This window comes from Vicia villosa, linkage group LG1, assembly GCF_029867415.1.
Source record: "Vicia villosa cultivar HV-30 ecotype Madison, WI linkage group LG1, Vvil1.0, whole genome shotgun sequence".
Classification (NCBI taxonomy): Eukaryota; Viridiplantae; Streptophyta; class Magnoliopsida; order Fabales; family Fabaceae; genus Vicia; species Vicia villosa.
Window position 1 is genome coordinate 100,561,545 of NC_081180.1, and position 17,210 is coordinate 100,578,754.

Below are 17,210 nucleotides of genomic sequence, written 5' to 3' on the forward strand. Positions count from 1 at the left end.
AGTTATTGATCAAAATATTGAATATTAACGAAAATATTAAGTTACTGATCAAAATATTGTATATTAACGAGAACATAAAGTTATTGATCAAACTATTGAATATTAACGGGAATATGGAGTTATTAATTAAAATATTCAATATTAACGGAAAACGATGTTAGAATGTTGAAAGTAAATTTGACTAAATTTATTGCATTGGACAGTCGACATTGTGTTGTCTATTCTTTATGCAGGTCACATTTTGTTCTACTGTTGATAAAACATTAATAATTTAAGTCAAATAATTGATTTTTCCGATTTTTGTTGCATACTAATAAAATAACATATAAACTTTATTTTCTTAATTAATTTTTATTTTTAATATTCAATTTTTATAATTTTTTCCTTTTTAACCCAAATTTAATCTTTTACTAATGTCTTTTATTTTCCTCAATCTAAATGGGCGAAAACGACGGGTACCCGTGCGAACGCACGGGTATCACACTAGTTATAAAAATGATAATAACATGAGAATATTAAGAACCTTTATTTTATAATGAGTTAGTCCTATAGCAATAAAAATAAATACATTAAATATTTGATGGATTCAATCTTCGGTGGTTTCAAGATAATCATCTGATTATGATTAAAACAATCATATACTATTAAAATTAAACAACTAAATCAATCTGATCTTCGATTAGCCCGACATGTTTCTTCAAAAACAAATAACGGGTTGATTGGTGTTCAGGGCCGGCCCTAGGGGTAGGCCACCAAGGCTACCGCCTAGGGCCTCACTTTTTTATTTTACCTTCATATGATTTTATTAATTGATTTTTTTAAAAAAATTAACTTTTCAAATTATTTTATATATCAATTAACTAATACTAACACCTATTATTATATGAAAATCATAAGAATAAATAATAAAGTTTTGAATTCTTCAATATAATAGAAGACTTAATTTTTTTTTATAATTTTGATATTATTTTTCAATTATGGTTTTTTTAAATAATGAGAAGAGTTTTGAGACAAGTTAATTTTTTTTTTTGAACCAATCAATGATATATTAATTCAAAAAACATTACAACCAAGGCAATCCAAATTAGGATTCAGCCAAACAAAATGATCCTACAGCATTAGATTTGCCACATGCAATCTAAGTTTTCTATTTTCCCAACCTCTATATGCTATACAATCAATAATCTTTTCCACAGTATTATTCCTATGTGTATTGCTATTGAAAATAGAATCATTACGATATAGCCAAATTTCGTGGACAGCTTCCGTAACTGCCAGTTTAAAAAACATTGCTTTCCAACCCTTTCCTTTAGTGTTCTCCAATATCCAAGGCAACTCTAAACTCCAAGGCAATGGACAGTGGTGAATATGAAGCCAGTTCAGAATTGCAGTCCATAATCTCTTAGTAGCAGAGCAATCGAAAAAGAGATGTTCAACGGTTTCCTCTTCATGATCACACAGGTTGCACCTCTTGTTATCCAGCAAACCGAATTTGTACAACCGCTCTTTGGTAGGTAATTGGCCGTGACACAACATCCACAACGTAATTCGAGCTCTAGGCCGAGCAATATTACGTCTCAACAACGAGTGCCAACAAACAGAATTACCTGCGATCAAACAATTATACACAGTTTTCATAGAGAACTTACGGTTTAAAATCATACGCTGCCACTCCGAATCAATATTAGCGATCATAGATTTACAATTCAGCACTTTTTTCATAATCCAAGTCCAGGACTGCCCCGTCTCTACCTCCATCACATTCTTCCCTTTCAAATAAACCTTATGGATCCACCGGATCCAAAGGCTATCACTTTTGTTGCAAATGTTCCAGAGGCATTTAAGAAGTGTAACTTGATTCCACACGGTGATATTTAGTAAGCCCAATCCTCCTTGCTTACACGGGCTGCAAACTTTCTGCCAAGCCATCGGACTTTTCCTACTTGCCTTCGATTTTCCTGTCCACACAAAGGTACGGCAAATAGTATCAATTTGCTTCAAAACAGATTTAGGGAAGGGAAAGTTAAGCATCCAATACTGAGTAATGGAACCAATCACACTGCGGACTAATTGGACACGACCAGCGTAACTAAGCATCTTTGAGGACCAGTGACGGATTCTGCAGGTAATCTTATCAACAAGGGGAAGATAATGATTCACACTTAGCTTCTTGCTGCTGAGAGGAACTCCCAAATACCGAACAGGGAATTTTCCTTCATCAAAACCTGTTAAAGCTTGTACCTGGCGCCGGTTCTCGTCATCAACACTTCCATAAAATACTTTACACTTTCGAGGATTGAATATGAGACCTGTAGAAGCAGAGAAGTTCTGGAAAGTATTCATTAGAAATTGGACAGATTGTGCATCACCCCTACAGAACAGTAGGATATCATCGGCAAACGCAAGATTCGTAAGTGCTAGAGGCTTGCATTTGGCATGATGATGAAATCCCGGATCACGCTGCATCCTCACCATGCATCTGTTAAGGTATTCAATCATCAAAACAAATAGGAGCGGGGATATGGGATCTCCCTGACGAATTCCTCTACTGGCTTGCAAGTTATTAGAATACCTGCCATTGACTTTAAAAACATAACAGACAGAATTGACAAGATTCATCACCCAATTAGTAAAAATATTCGGTATACCCATCTCCTTCATAATACAAGCCAAGGCATCCCAATGAACCATATCGTACGCCTTCTGTAAGTCTATCTGAAACATGCATCGGGGCGTCCCTGTTTTCCTCTCGTAACCCTTCAATAATTCATAGGCAAGATGGATATGATTGTGTATATCTTGTCCTGCCACGAAAGCAGCTTGATTGAAGTTGATAACGCTCGGGAGAACTTTCCTCAATCTAGCAGTGAGGATTTTTGAGATAATCTTCAAGAATGTAGTACATCCCGCAATTGGCCTATAGTCTCTAATACTCTTCGCATTGTCACCTTTTGGAATAAGCGTGAGCACAGTTTTATTAAATCTCCTATCAATCACTCCTGTTCGAAAGAATTCTGTGACAGCATCCACAATATCTCTTTGCATAAAAGGCCAGCATTTTTTAAATATCTTAGCATTAAATCCATCTATTCCCGGGGATTTATAGTCTCCAATGCCTTTTAGTGCAGTTTCAATTTCCGGGATCGTAACATGGCGTGTGAGGTCCATCTGCTGATCCATATCAAGTTGTTTCCCCTCCCTCATGGCCACAATATCTATATGTTGAATGTGTCTAACCCGGTCCCCCATGAGACTGCCATAAAACTCCATGATTTCATTCTCTAGATCACTCTGCTCAGTTAAGATTTCTCCATTTTCCTTTTGAAGAAAGGTGATACTACTTTTGTTCTGTCTTGCCTTTAGATAAGCGAAAAAGAATTTGGAATTTTCATCCCCCTGCCGAATCCAGTTGAGTTTTGTCCTTTGTCGCATCCTGGAGTCCTCGTGCTCATGAATCATGTTGATATCAATAGATAGCTGCTTAATCCTCCCTATAAGACTAGGATTCTGCCTGTTATTGGTAAGCTCCTGTTGGGCTTGATGGAGGTTAGTTCTCGCTTCCTGCAATTTAAGTCTCATGTTGCCATTATCTCTACTAAACCGCTTTACATCGTTCTTCAATCGCTGCAGTTTTAGCCATAGCCGCTGCATTGGGGTTCCTCTCGAAGGCTTCTCCCAGGACTCCTTTGCCATAACCTGAAAACCATTAATATCCAGCAAATAATTGTTGAATTTAAAGTGGTTAATCCGTCTACCTTCAGCAGGGCCACTGATAAATAGCATAGAGTGGTCAGAGAGATTAGGAGGTAAAACACTGAGAGTATGGTTATTATACATCAGAAACCATTCACTGTTGCAGATAGCTCGATCGATGCGAGAGTAGATGGTGCCTGTGATATGCCTATTAGACCAAGTGAAATGTTCGCCCACATTATCCATCTCTGCCATATCAGTAACCTGCAACATGTTAGTAAGATCGCAATACTCGTGGATACCGACCAACTTACCCCCAATTCTGTCTTGAGCAGATGCCACATTGTTAAAATCGCCAATGGCACACCAAGGACCTGTTTGAGTAGAGTGGATATTGATTATCTTCTTCCAAAGCTCCTTCCTCAATTCCAACTGATTATGAGCATAGATACCGGTTAGCCAGAATAAGAAATCCCCATTCAATTTGGACACACCACAATGAATATGCTGGCTTGAGCTACTGCAAACACTCAAGTTCACCTTGGAATTATCCCACACAATCCAGATACGTCCATTAGGATGATCTTGATAATTATCAACATAACAACCTGGAAGTCCAAGACTCTCCCTGATTTTATTATCCTTACACTTCTTGACTCTTGTTTCCACTAGTATGCTAATTATGGGATGAAGATTTAAGAGCCGGGATTTAATCTCTTTTATCTTCCCCACCTTATTCAGACCCCGGATATTCCACGAGACAATCATGGTCCTCTATCAAATGCCACTAGAGGTTCATTCACAACCCCTAGGACATCATATCCATTAGCACATATAACCTGTGATGTGGATCCCATATCAATGGCCTTGCCACGCCCACTGCCACTCTTTCCTATCACTGTCCAGATATCAGCATCAAAAAGCCCTGAAGTAACCTCCTTAGCCTTAGGAATTTCCACCTTTGGCTTAGAACTAGCTTCCTCTATTACTGTTGGTGACTCAACAATAGGCAGAGGTGCAACCTTCTGTTGCCATTCCTTCTTCTTGATCCTATTTTCACAATTGTGTCCAACCACCTTGCATTTATCACAATACTTCGGTTTCCACTCATACTCAGCTTTCTGAATGATAGACTTCCCCTCTTTATCCTTAATAACGATATCTTCCATAAGCTTTTGGGTGATATCAACTTCCACAAGCACTCTAGCATAGGACACTCGCAATTTATGAGCAGTACATTCATCAGTTACAAGTGGAGTTCCACAAGCACTGGCTATCTTACTCAGATTCGATCCCCCCATAGATGCAGTGGCAAGAGTGGGAACTTAATCCAAATAGGAATTGTTCTCATTAGATCTTTCTTCAAGTCAAACCCAACTCTCCATTCCTTCAAAATCATTGGGGCTCCTCTAAAGGTATATGGACCTTTCATCAGAACCGCGTCCATATCATCATCAGATTTGAAACGAAGAATGAAGTAGCCTTCATCATGATACAGTAAATCCGGCAGCGTAATATAGTTCCAATTTTTCTGCATATACGACTTGGCGGCATTCATACTGAGGTACTCCCCCAGCACATACATGATGAGTGAATTTCGCCAATACAGGATTTCTCGTTCAGCATCCTCGTCATCTACCTCTAGTTCAATACGTCCATCAATGATTGTGGGAGCAACGTATTGCATAATCAAACCCTTCGCAGGGTTCCGATTTTCTGACAGGACATCCACCCATAATTTTCGATCCTTAGTCGATGTATCCCCAATCTCAGGAATTAGGGTTTCCTTTATAACGCCTTCCTTTTTCTTCTGTTGCTCAATAACATTCTCTACACCATCAGAACCAGCAGAAGACGCAGACTTCGTTGCCAGGTCCGATTGAGGTGGTGGAGTTGGTTGAATCGTCGGAATAGAGAGCACCGGAGATTTTCGCGGCCGCCCCCGATTTCGCTTCTTCGTCCCATATCCCATTCTGAGACAAGTTAATTTTAGTATCAATTAAAATACAATATTAAATAAAATTAATTATAATAACTTAATAGTTTTACATTTTAAAACATCTAAAATATATATCCATACACATTTAAAATATATTAATTTTAAAAACATATTTTTATTATATTAAAAATATTTAATTTAAAATTTTGCCTCAAGCCTCAAGATCTGTTGGGCCGGCCCTGTTGGTGTTAATAGACCAGTTTAAATTTTAACACTTCCACCAAAATAGACATTAAATAAGGAGGAAGTTTAAGGTGAAAAAATTGAATTAACTATTATTTAAAGTGTTATTTAGGATAGAAAAATTCAAGAGCAAATTGTGTTTTCAATTTAACAACATGTTTAGAAACTCGGGAAGTAATTGAAGGAGGTGTGGAGATTGAGCTTCTATACATGATATATACTGAGAAAATGAGTTTAAGAAATTGAAAAAAGAACTTTATTTTAATTTTATACGCATCATAATATTTTATCCGTCAAGTATTTGTAGTGTTTTAAAATTCGAACCGAACCAACCAGTTGATCGAGAATAGGGATTTAGTAATTAATCATGTCAAAAATATTAAGTCTATTAAACTTAGTGTTTAAATAAAACCATGTGTTAAACAAGTAGATCTAAATTAAAGAGCATATTTCTTTAACCATATATAGTCTATATTGGAAAACAATTTTTAAAATTATAACTTTATCTTAAATAAAGTGATGGATTTAATTTGTCATCGGTTTAATTTGTCGTTTATAACTATTGGAGACAAGTGTGTCACAACTCACAATACCAATTTTGTCCTAATTAGAAAAACAATCTTTTAACAAGAATACTGCACAAAGCCAACAAATACTATTTGGCACACTCACATTAAATAGTTGAATTATATATATATATATATATATATATATATATATATATATATATATATATATATATATATATATATATATATATATATATATATATATATATATATATATATATATATATATATATATATATATATATATATATATATTTACACGGTAAAATGATTTTACATTATCAACCGATTACAATTATATTAAATATTAAATTATATAGTTACTTTTAAATAAATTATCACAATATGGCTAAATAATTAATTTTTATTGAATATAGTATAAGACTATTTTATATTACTACTCAGTGTATTAATTCAAGTATATATTATTTAATTATTTTTTTCCTTTTATGTGTCCAAAATATGTGAGCATGTAATGTAAGACTTTTTCCTTTAACAATCGGTGCTTCGCGGATTTATTCATTCCAAAAGATAGGATCGACAATTAGTTAGATTGATCAATATCTGTAAAAGTAAAATCTTTCATTGAATTGTAATTTCATTTTAAAAGTATTAATTTGACTTATGAAATTTATGTTTTTTTTTATGGATTCGATTTGAAAGATAAATCGAATGGATTTAATCGATTTAATATTTATTGAGATAAATTTTTAAAAAATGTCTATTTTTTATAAAATTCACAAATATTTTTTTTAATTATATTTTATCCTTGAAAAAAAATATTATTATGTTATATTTGTATTGTTAAAAAATTTATTATTACGTAATAAATTTTTTAATATTATTTAAGTTAATTTGATCATTACTATTATTTAAAGAGTTTAATATGTTTTTAGTCCCTATAAAATTTTCAAAAATAGCTTTTAGTCCCTTATAAAAAAATGTCAACTATTAATCTCTAAAAAATTACTTTTGCACGCAGTTTTAGTCCCTCTACAGAGACTAAAACTGCGTGCAAAAATAATTTTATAAGGACTAAAATTCAAATTTTTTTTATAGAGATTAAAAGTCAAAATTAAAATATTTATAAGGATCAAAAACATATTTAACTCTTATTTAAACTACAAATTAAATAATACAAAATTTTAGAGAATTTCTTAACCTATCCCATGCACCTTTCACGCACCACCGAATTGACAAAACTGCCCTCGTGCTTCCGTAGATGCATCTCCGGAAGCACTATTTAAAAAAGAAATTGGTTTCTTCCGTAGATGTATCTACGAAACCCTTAAAACATAGTGAAACGTAGAATTTTCCCAATTAATTGAAAAAATCAGAATGTTCCGTAGATACATTTACGGAAGATTTCATGAACTTAATTAATTTGAGATTTTCTCAATTAATTTGTAACTTAATTTTGGATTTTTTCAATCCCAAATTTTACAATGTTTTAATGATTACGTAGATGTGATCAAACTTAATTAATTTGAGATTTTTCCAATTAATTGGCAAAATTTCCAATTAAATTACAAATTGAGAAAATCCTAAATTCTTAATTAATTGGGAAAAATCTTCCATAGTTACATCTACGGAAAGATTTCTCAATTAATTTGGAAAAATCTTCCGTAGTTACATCTACGGAAATGTTTGATGGGTTTTGCCAATAGAGTGTTCCGTAGATGCATTTACGGAACTTGAAATTTTCCAAATTAATTGGGAAAATTCTAAGTTTCACAATGTTTTGTACGATTCAGTAGACGCATCTACGGAAGAAAGCAAATTTTTTTCAAAATATCGGGTGTTTCCGGATGTGCATTTACGGATACAGATGGCAAAATTGAAATTTTGCGTGGGTTATAAGAGACCTATGGGATTGGATGAGAAACTTTCAAATTTTATATGACATATCTTTTAATTATTGAATCTCAAAATTAAATTATAAAAATATAACATTATGAACCTTTGGATTAGTTCTATAGCTATAAATATATTAAATATCTGTTGGATTCGGGTTGATCACTTCCACCCAAGAGCAAATTGTGTTTTCTTTTTAACAACATGTTTAGATACTTGAAAAGTCATTGAAGGAGGTGTAGAGATAGAGATACATGAGTTTCTATACATGATAATAAGAAGATAGATTGAAAATGAATTGACAAATGATATATGCTTAAAAAATGAGTTAAAGAGTTTTCTTTTAACTTTTTATACATAGTACCATAACCACGATGCAAACATATATTTTATCCACCAGTGTCTTATTTGTAGTGTTTTAAAATTCAGATAGAACGGACGACACAGATATATATTTTATCTGCCAATATCATATTAGTAGTGTTTTAAAATTCGAATAGAACTGACGATTGATCGAATCGGAACTTAGTGACTAATAATGCCCCCAAAAAAATTAAGTCCATTAAACTTATTATTTAAATAAAGCCATGTGTTAAATAAGTAGATCAAAACTAAAGAGTATATTTCTTATATTGTATTTGCTCATTCTTAAGGCAATCTTAAATATGTTACTCAATTATTTTTAGTTTTACTTAGTATTAATTCTAGTAATTTTATTTATATAGTCTTTATTGGAAAGCAATTATTAAAATTAAAACTTGTATCTTAAATAAAGAGTGATGGATTTAAATAACTTTGAGTGAAAGTATTACAAATAAGAAGGGTACTCTTATTCATCATGACTCTCATCTCAATTAACATAACATAACATTAAGTAGAGTGGAGGAACCAAATTATTTTTACAACATTATTATTATTATTATTAACTTTTCTGGTTCCCCTAATGACTTCATCATATCATATTCATCTCATCAGTTTTGTTCTCCACATCAACAACAGCAACCTTGTTGGTTTCCTCGTTGCTGGTTGGCTTCTCATCAGAATCAACATGACCAACCACCACAATATTCACATCAGCCTTCATATAACCCATTGCAACTAGCAAGACACAACAACCCCTGCATGTCCAAAACAAATTAGATTATTTACTATGCAATTTTGTATAATATTGACACAAAAATTGCACACAAGATGGTTAAAGAAAAATTATGTATTATATATAAAATTAAATTTGAGACTGAACCTAATAAAAGTATATGGACTTGTGAAGGAAAGTAGTATAAGTGATGAGTAGTGGGAATGTGTTAAAGGTTATTTATAGGCCATATAGTATTGTATTTACAAATATACCCTTCATTACATTTTCTATTTTCTCTTGTGCCCTTAAAAGATATTCTCCTATTAGTTTTATATGCATCACTTCCAAATGATTATTTTCTATTTTGTATTTGATGATTAAAAAATATCAAAAATTAATATGGACAACTTAGTGAAATTATCATTCTATTTTAAAAAAAAAAATTTATTTAAAATAGTTAAATATTATTAGTATTATAAGATCATTATTTACCGGACATTCATTTTAAGCAAACCGCTAAGGTTAATTAAATTATCCAAAACATTAATTGAAACATTCCTCATGACTTATCGATTTTGACTCCTCAAATGGTTGAAGACATTTTTAAGATTAACATGTCAATTGATAATTTAACTATTGATAAATTCATTTGGACATGATCTACAAATGATGACCTATTTTTCAAAGATTCCTACAAATGTATCAAAAAGAATCACATTGAGCTTTCTTGGACAAAATTAATTTGACGTCCCTACCCAACACCGGCCAAATTTTTAGTGAATTAGAAGCTAATGCATAATATTATTGCAACAAAAGACAACCTGATCCAAAGGGGAACGCATGTGGTTTCAACGTGCTCTCTCTGCAATCATGATGTAGAAACTGCAAACAACTTAGTATTTCTAAATGCAGGTACACCATACATTTCTAACATTAGGTGAAGCGAGTGTTTGACATGAACATTGATAAAACTAGTTACAAAAACTTATTCAAATTTGCTAATAGAAGTTGAAGCTCTCAAATTCAAAATATAATAATGATAAAATACAAAATAAAAATAAAAATAAATGTTAAATTATTTATTTAAATAAATAAATAAATAATGATTTAGAGGTAATTTTATGTCAAATTTCATGTTAAAATATAACTCAAATGGATGACAATGAAAATAAAAACTTCAAAAAAAAAATAATATCACCACAATTATTTTATGATTTGTTTAATTTATTATTTGTAATTATATTGGAGACAGGTGTGTCAGATTAGGATCTAGATTCTCTAACTTCCACGCGGGAAAGTTAGACTAACTTTCACTTGTTTTCCACCGTTTGATAAATCAGATTGTTAAGATACTTCCACGTTGCCAATTTTTTAACAAAGAAATAGAAACAAAAATTGGAAGAGATGACACAGGCATGCCCAGCAATTCTCTGACCTTCGTCAACATGCCTTCTTCCACCGTCACCACCTCGCCTCCTCCGGCTGCCGCTGCCTATCTACTCTATCCATCACTTCCTTTCTATCGTCCAATGCTGCTACGTTTCAAGCTGAATCCCTTATCTATAACTTATTTATTGTAAAATTTCAACTTTTAAAATTATTATTGCAAGAAATCTATTTGTCATGTTCCATCTATATTCTTCTAATTTTCTCTAAATGTTCTACAATTTTCTTCATACCTTTGAGACACGACAAACAAAGGCCACACCATGACTATAAAATGTTTAGTATTTTCTCAAACTATAGCCTAACTGAGGGAACGTGCGCACCAACTCATACTTTATACATTTTCATTATTGCAATGAGACTTATCACCATAAAAAAATATGGTCATGATTGGAATAAAAGAACAACCACGAGAAAAAAAACATGGGCTAGTAAACCTGGAAGAAGTAACAGAGAGAGATTATCATAAACAAATTTTTTACATGAATTTTGAAGGTTCAAACAATACAAAAGAAACTTGGTTTCATTCAAGGAGTTCCGGCGACGGCAAGGAAACCATAGAAGAGGGACGATGGTTGATGGTAGAGAATAGAGATAACAACGATAATCTGTTGATTCACAATTGAGAATAGGCGGCGAGAAGACAACAATTCAAGATGAAAGTAGAAATAATTTGTAATGTTTTTTTTTTCAGAAATTTGTAATGGGTTGTTTTAATTTTCTTTCTTGAAAAAATTGGCAACGTGGAGGCATCGTAGCAATTCAAAATATCAAATGGTGGAAAACTAGTGAAAGTCATTCTAACTTTCCCGCGCTGAAGTTAGAGAATCCGGATCCGTCAGATTACCTCAGCATCTTTACTAATACTAGTAATTTAATCACAATGTTCTACAAACAAATAATACATCAATCAATATTAAAATATCAACATTAGACCCTATAAATCTTTTTGTTAAATATAAACTAGATTTTTTGCTAACAACCTCTTTCAAGAGTATCTTTTTCAACATTAAAAAAAATTAAAATCGTGTAAAGTGAGAGAAAAAAAAACTAACATGAAGACAAAAGAGGCTTTCAGAATTCAAATATGAGACTATAGAAATAAAATTATTCATATCTCTTAAGTATCGATGATAATAAAATATTTAAATAATAATTTAATATATTAACTTTTATTCAAGTGTGCAGGATCATAAGTTTATAAATAATTTGGTTTAGTCATCCCAAATGGTAGACAATTAGTCAGATTTATTAATATCTATCTAAAAGTTAAATTTGTCATAGATTGTAATTTCATCTTAGAAATCTAATTTGAATTTCTGAAATTTATGTTTTTAAGGAATTCAGTTAAATCGGTTTGACGGATAAATTAAATAAGTTTAATCGCTTTAATATTTATTGAGATAGACCTTTAAAAATATCTATTTTTTATAAAACTCATAAACATTCACTTTTTTAATTATATTGTTATTAGTAAAAAATTAATATTACGTGATAAAATTTTTAATATTATTTAACGTTAATTTGATCATTATTACCATTTAAACAACAAATTAAATAATATTTAAAATTTTATATTATATATATTTGTATTTTTGTGAATACACAATATCACAAGTAAATTATAAAAACAATAATAATATGAGAACATTACGAACTTTTCTTATAATAAATTAGTCCTATAACAATAAAAATAAATAAAATAAATATTTGTGGATCCGATAGCCGATCGATAGATTAAAAAAAAAAAAATCAATGTATTCCAATTGGAACAATCGTAGTAACCACTACAAGAAACTTACATTTAGTGATGCCAAAATGCGTACAGTAGGTATAGCCTAAAATACTCGGATGTGTTCCGTCAGAATTTACCTTTTCCGTCACTATAGATCTTATAGTGATTTTTTTTAAATCTTTTCGATTTCGATTTCGATTTGTTATATGCACACTCCCTGTACTAATCAAATTACAACAAACTAAGCGAATAAAAATATATGTTTAAGAAATAAATTTTAAAAAAGTGTCACCATATATTAATTAACTCAAATTTTTATAAACTTACAATTAGCGACTATTTTAGAGGATTATACAAATAACAAAAAAGATAATTGTCATCTTAAAATAAGCATACTAGTTCAACTTAAAAATAAATTGTGTCTACTTAATAACTTATAACTTTCGTCTTCAAGTTTCTATCTTTAAGTCTCCAATATTAGCTTTTAATCTTTACAAATTGGAACAATCATATACTACTAAAATTAAACAACTAGTTCAATCTAATCTTCGATTCGACCCGATCCGTTTGTACAAAACAAATTACGGATTGAATATTGGTTTTAATGGAATGGTTCAAAATTTAAATTTGACCACTTCCACCAAAAAAGACTGAATGAAAAAGATTGAGTTAACTATTATTTAAAGTGTTATTTAGGATAGAAAATTTCAAGAGTAAATTGTGTTTTCTCTCTCAACATGTTTAGAAACTCAGAAAGTCATTGAAGGAGGTGTAGAGATAGAGATTCATGAGCTTCTATACATGATAATATGAAGAAAGATTGAAAATGGATTCGCAAATGTTATATGCTCAGAAAATGAGTTCAAGAGTTTGAAAAAAACATTATTTTAAAACTTTATACATATCATCGTAACAACGAAAGACAACAATATACGGTTCTTCTAGACGAAGATTGGTGCGACTGTGGAAGGTTTCAAGCTTTTCGTATGTCTTGCTCGCACGTCATAGCTGCATGTGCGTATGCGCACCGCGACGCTAAATCACTACTGTCTCCAATTTACAAGACTCAGACATTGCTCAGAGTTTACAGTGCTGCGTTTCCAGTGGTAGCCAAGGAGGATTACTGGCCTGAGTATGATGGAGAGGTAGTTTGGCATAACGACGCAATGCGGCGAAAGAAAAAGGGTCGTCCCAATAGTACACGGATTAGAACCGAAATGGACGTCCACGACAAAATGGAACGAAAATGCAGCATTTGTCGTCAAGTGGGGCACAATAGAAAAAGATGCCCTAATCGTGGCGCGACCTCGTCGCAAGTTTAATATAATCTGTATTTTTTTTTACGACAATGTATCAGTTTCCCTTACCACCTCTTGTAACCGTTCATCGGTCTCATCAATAAATTGTGCTTTAGTGAAAAACCGATATCGATAACGCAAACATTATTTAGGGTTAGTGATAATTTTACGAACTCGATTTATCAGACGTTTTTACGAAAATATAAGACCGGAATAAAAAACGGTGCGCGAAAATACCCAAAACGGGTTAATTTTGAAAAAAAAAGGCACAACACATAGGAGCCAAATGAAATGGCGCCTATGTGTTAAAGCTTGGCCTAATGCGCCAAATCAAATGGCTCACAATTTTTTGCCCTAATTTTTATGCATTTGCGCCAAATGGTTTGGCATGTAACCTATGCATGCGCAATTTCATTTGGCGCGTTCACTTCCAGTCGGTCCCAAACCTAGATAGTTTGGTAATTACCCCGAAAACTTGGTTTTTTCTGTAATTTTTTTATTAAACCTGGTTATTTAAATTTTTTTTCCGATTATTTATACATTTTTAAAATGTGAATATTGTCCATTGACATCTTTTAATTAAATAAAATAATATTTTATACATTTTACATTCATTTAGATTTAAGATATCTCACATTTTTAAATATAGAAATATATGTGCAAATAAACTGGTCAATAAATTTTTATTGTTGATTATATAATATTTTATAGAATTTACTTCCGACATTGTTTTTTCTATCTTTTTGATGGGTAAAGTTTTATATCTACATCCTTGTTTTTTTTTCTTTTTTTATTTAATAAATTATTTTTTGAAAAAAGAAATAAAAATAAAAATATATGTAAAATTATTTATTTAAATAAATAAATAACGATTTAGAGGTAATCTTATATCAAAATTCACGTTAAATCATAAGTCTAATAGATGACAATGAATATACAAACTTAAAAAAAAGAGTATATTATCACCACAATTATTTCATGATTTGTTTAACCGATCATTTGTATTATTGCAAAAAAAGTATTTTCACCACAATTATTTCATGATTTGTTTAACTTATCATTTGTAATTATTGGAGACAAGTGTATCAATTACCTCTCATAGCATTTTTCTAATAATGATTTAATCACAATGTTCTACAAACCAATAATACATCGATCAATATTAAAATATCAACATTAGGACCCATAAATCTTTTGTTAATTATACATACTAGATTTTTGCTAACAATCTCTCTCAAGAGTATCTTTTCCAACATTTAAAAAATTAAAATCATGAAAAGTGGAAGAAAAAGGACTAACATGAAGACAAGAGAGGCTTCAGGAAATAGTTACTCAAATATGTGATTGTTAAAACAAAATTGTTCTTTATATTTGATTGTCGTTCGTATCCTTTAAGGAAATACTAACGTTTGTTTAACCGTAAAAGATCATAAATTTAAAAATAATTTAGTTCTGACCTTCTTAAATATCTTATAAAAATAAGTTAAAGGCTTAAATTCGGAAGGATTAGAATCTGGTGACTCAAACTCGATATTTCTATTTTTGGTAACTGTTGTGAAAATGATGTTGAAATAACAAAGTATAATCGGTTTCTTTATCAGCAAGAGACACACAAGAGTAGAAAATAGAGAATTAAGAACACAATAAATTGGTTATAAAGTGTTATTCTTTACTTTCTCTTTGAAACGAGATTACAATTGTTACAAAATAACAAATAACCTCTCTAACCCTAATTAGGATTTGCTCTATGCAATGATGAGAGACTAGTATGCTATTTATAAAAAAACTAACACACTAAACTAATGAGCTTCTTCACACATGCCCATTACACAAGTTAACATAGAGAACAAGCTAACTTAAACAATTGAGCATAACAAACAGGCCCAATTCAACATGCTAATAATCCTAGAATACTTCGACTACAACATGAGAACAGACTCCGACGACTGATAAGTGTCAAAATGTAGTTATTTTGTGTATGTAAATAGTGGCACTTATCCATATTTTTTGTTAATACTGTTTGAAAACTTCCTAGTTTTTGTGTAATTTTGTATATTTTGTGTTTTGTTACATTTCCGTGTAAATATGTACCGTTTGATAGTTTTAATGTATTTTTTGTAGGTATTGTTGCATATTTAGAGCATGAGCAATAAAGTGTCGAAGACACATCTTCAAACGCGAGTTTTTGGAAGGAATAAAGTTCTGGTATATGGCGCATCGCGCGCCCTGGGAGCAAAAGAATAAATTTTGGCAGTCTGGAGGGTGCGTCGCACGCTATAGGGCGGTTTGGTACATAAGTGAAAGGGCGCATCGCGCACTCTGCGATTTCAGTTTTTGTATAAATAACTTAGATCATATTTTTTAGGGTTTTTATCATCTCTTCTTAGACAAAGTTGAGCTCTGATCCATTCTTTGTAGTTTAGAGGTTCAAGCAACACTATTGGGTGGTTCATCATGTCAATTGAACGCAGGTGGTCTCCGATTTTGCGCCAAAAACACGAGAAGTTTCCTCTTGTTCTTCTTCTTCTTCTTCTTCCCTATGACTCATTCCAATGGTGGATGTTGTATGTATATTTTTCTCCTTTTGTATGTACATTTGTTGATCTTGGGATAGTATCTATATATTTGTTTTATAAATCATTATTGGTGTTGTTCTTGATCTTTTTGCTTAAATGCTTCATATTTGTGTTGTTGTAGAAATAGACATCATAGATCTTGATTAAGGATGATATCTATTAGTTTATGAACTCTAGACATAGATTTAGGGCTAATAATTGTAATGGGTATCGGAGTTTAATGCCTTTGTGTTGTTTGTGTCGGTAGAGAAATCGTTGATGTGAGAAATACGGTTGAACTCTCATCGGTATTGCAGAAATGGACACTGATGTGGTACGTCTCGATCGATACCTGGTGATTTTGATGCGTATTGTAGGTGTAGTGCAATAGATATTCAGATTTAAGTATTCGACGGGTTGAGTAGACATACGATTCTAGATTGAATTCTCTTAAGCTACAATAGATTGTTTATTTGCTTTATTTACCTATCCCGCATTTTACTTTCCGTAACCCAAAAATCAAACTTAGAATACGAGAACGTTGAACGGCAGTTTTTCTCTACCAAACTCTGTGGACTACGATACGACATAACCTATATCAATCGTTAATAATATACCACTTACTTTTGCTTGCCGTTTTATCGCATCAACAAAATGACGTCGTTGTCGGGGATTGGTTTTGAGATTAATCGCATTGCAATGGTTTAGTGTTTTAAGTTTCGTAAATATGTCCATATCGTATATTTTGTGCATATTCGCATACTTATTTATTTTTGTATATTGATACATGTTTATGTTTT

At 31.7% G+C, this 17,210-nt stretch overlaps 1 long non-coding RNA gene across 1 annotated transcript; it reads right to left on the reverse strand.

Annotated features, from left to right (window-relative positions):
• Nucleotides 1–9,104: 9,104 nt before the first annotated feature.
• On the reverse strand, nucleotides 9,105–9,624 carry LOC131613467 (uncharacterized). The gene is made up of 2 exons (XR_009287607.1): nucleotides 9,542–9,624; nucleotides 9,105–9,416 (listed from the first exon to the last, which is right to left on the reverse strand). It is a non-coding gene; the product is annotated as an uncharacterized LOC131613467 (long non-coding RNA).
• Nucleotides 9,625–17,210: the final 7,586 nt, after the last annotated feature.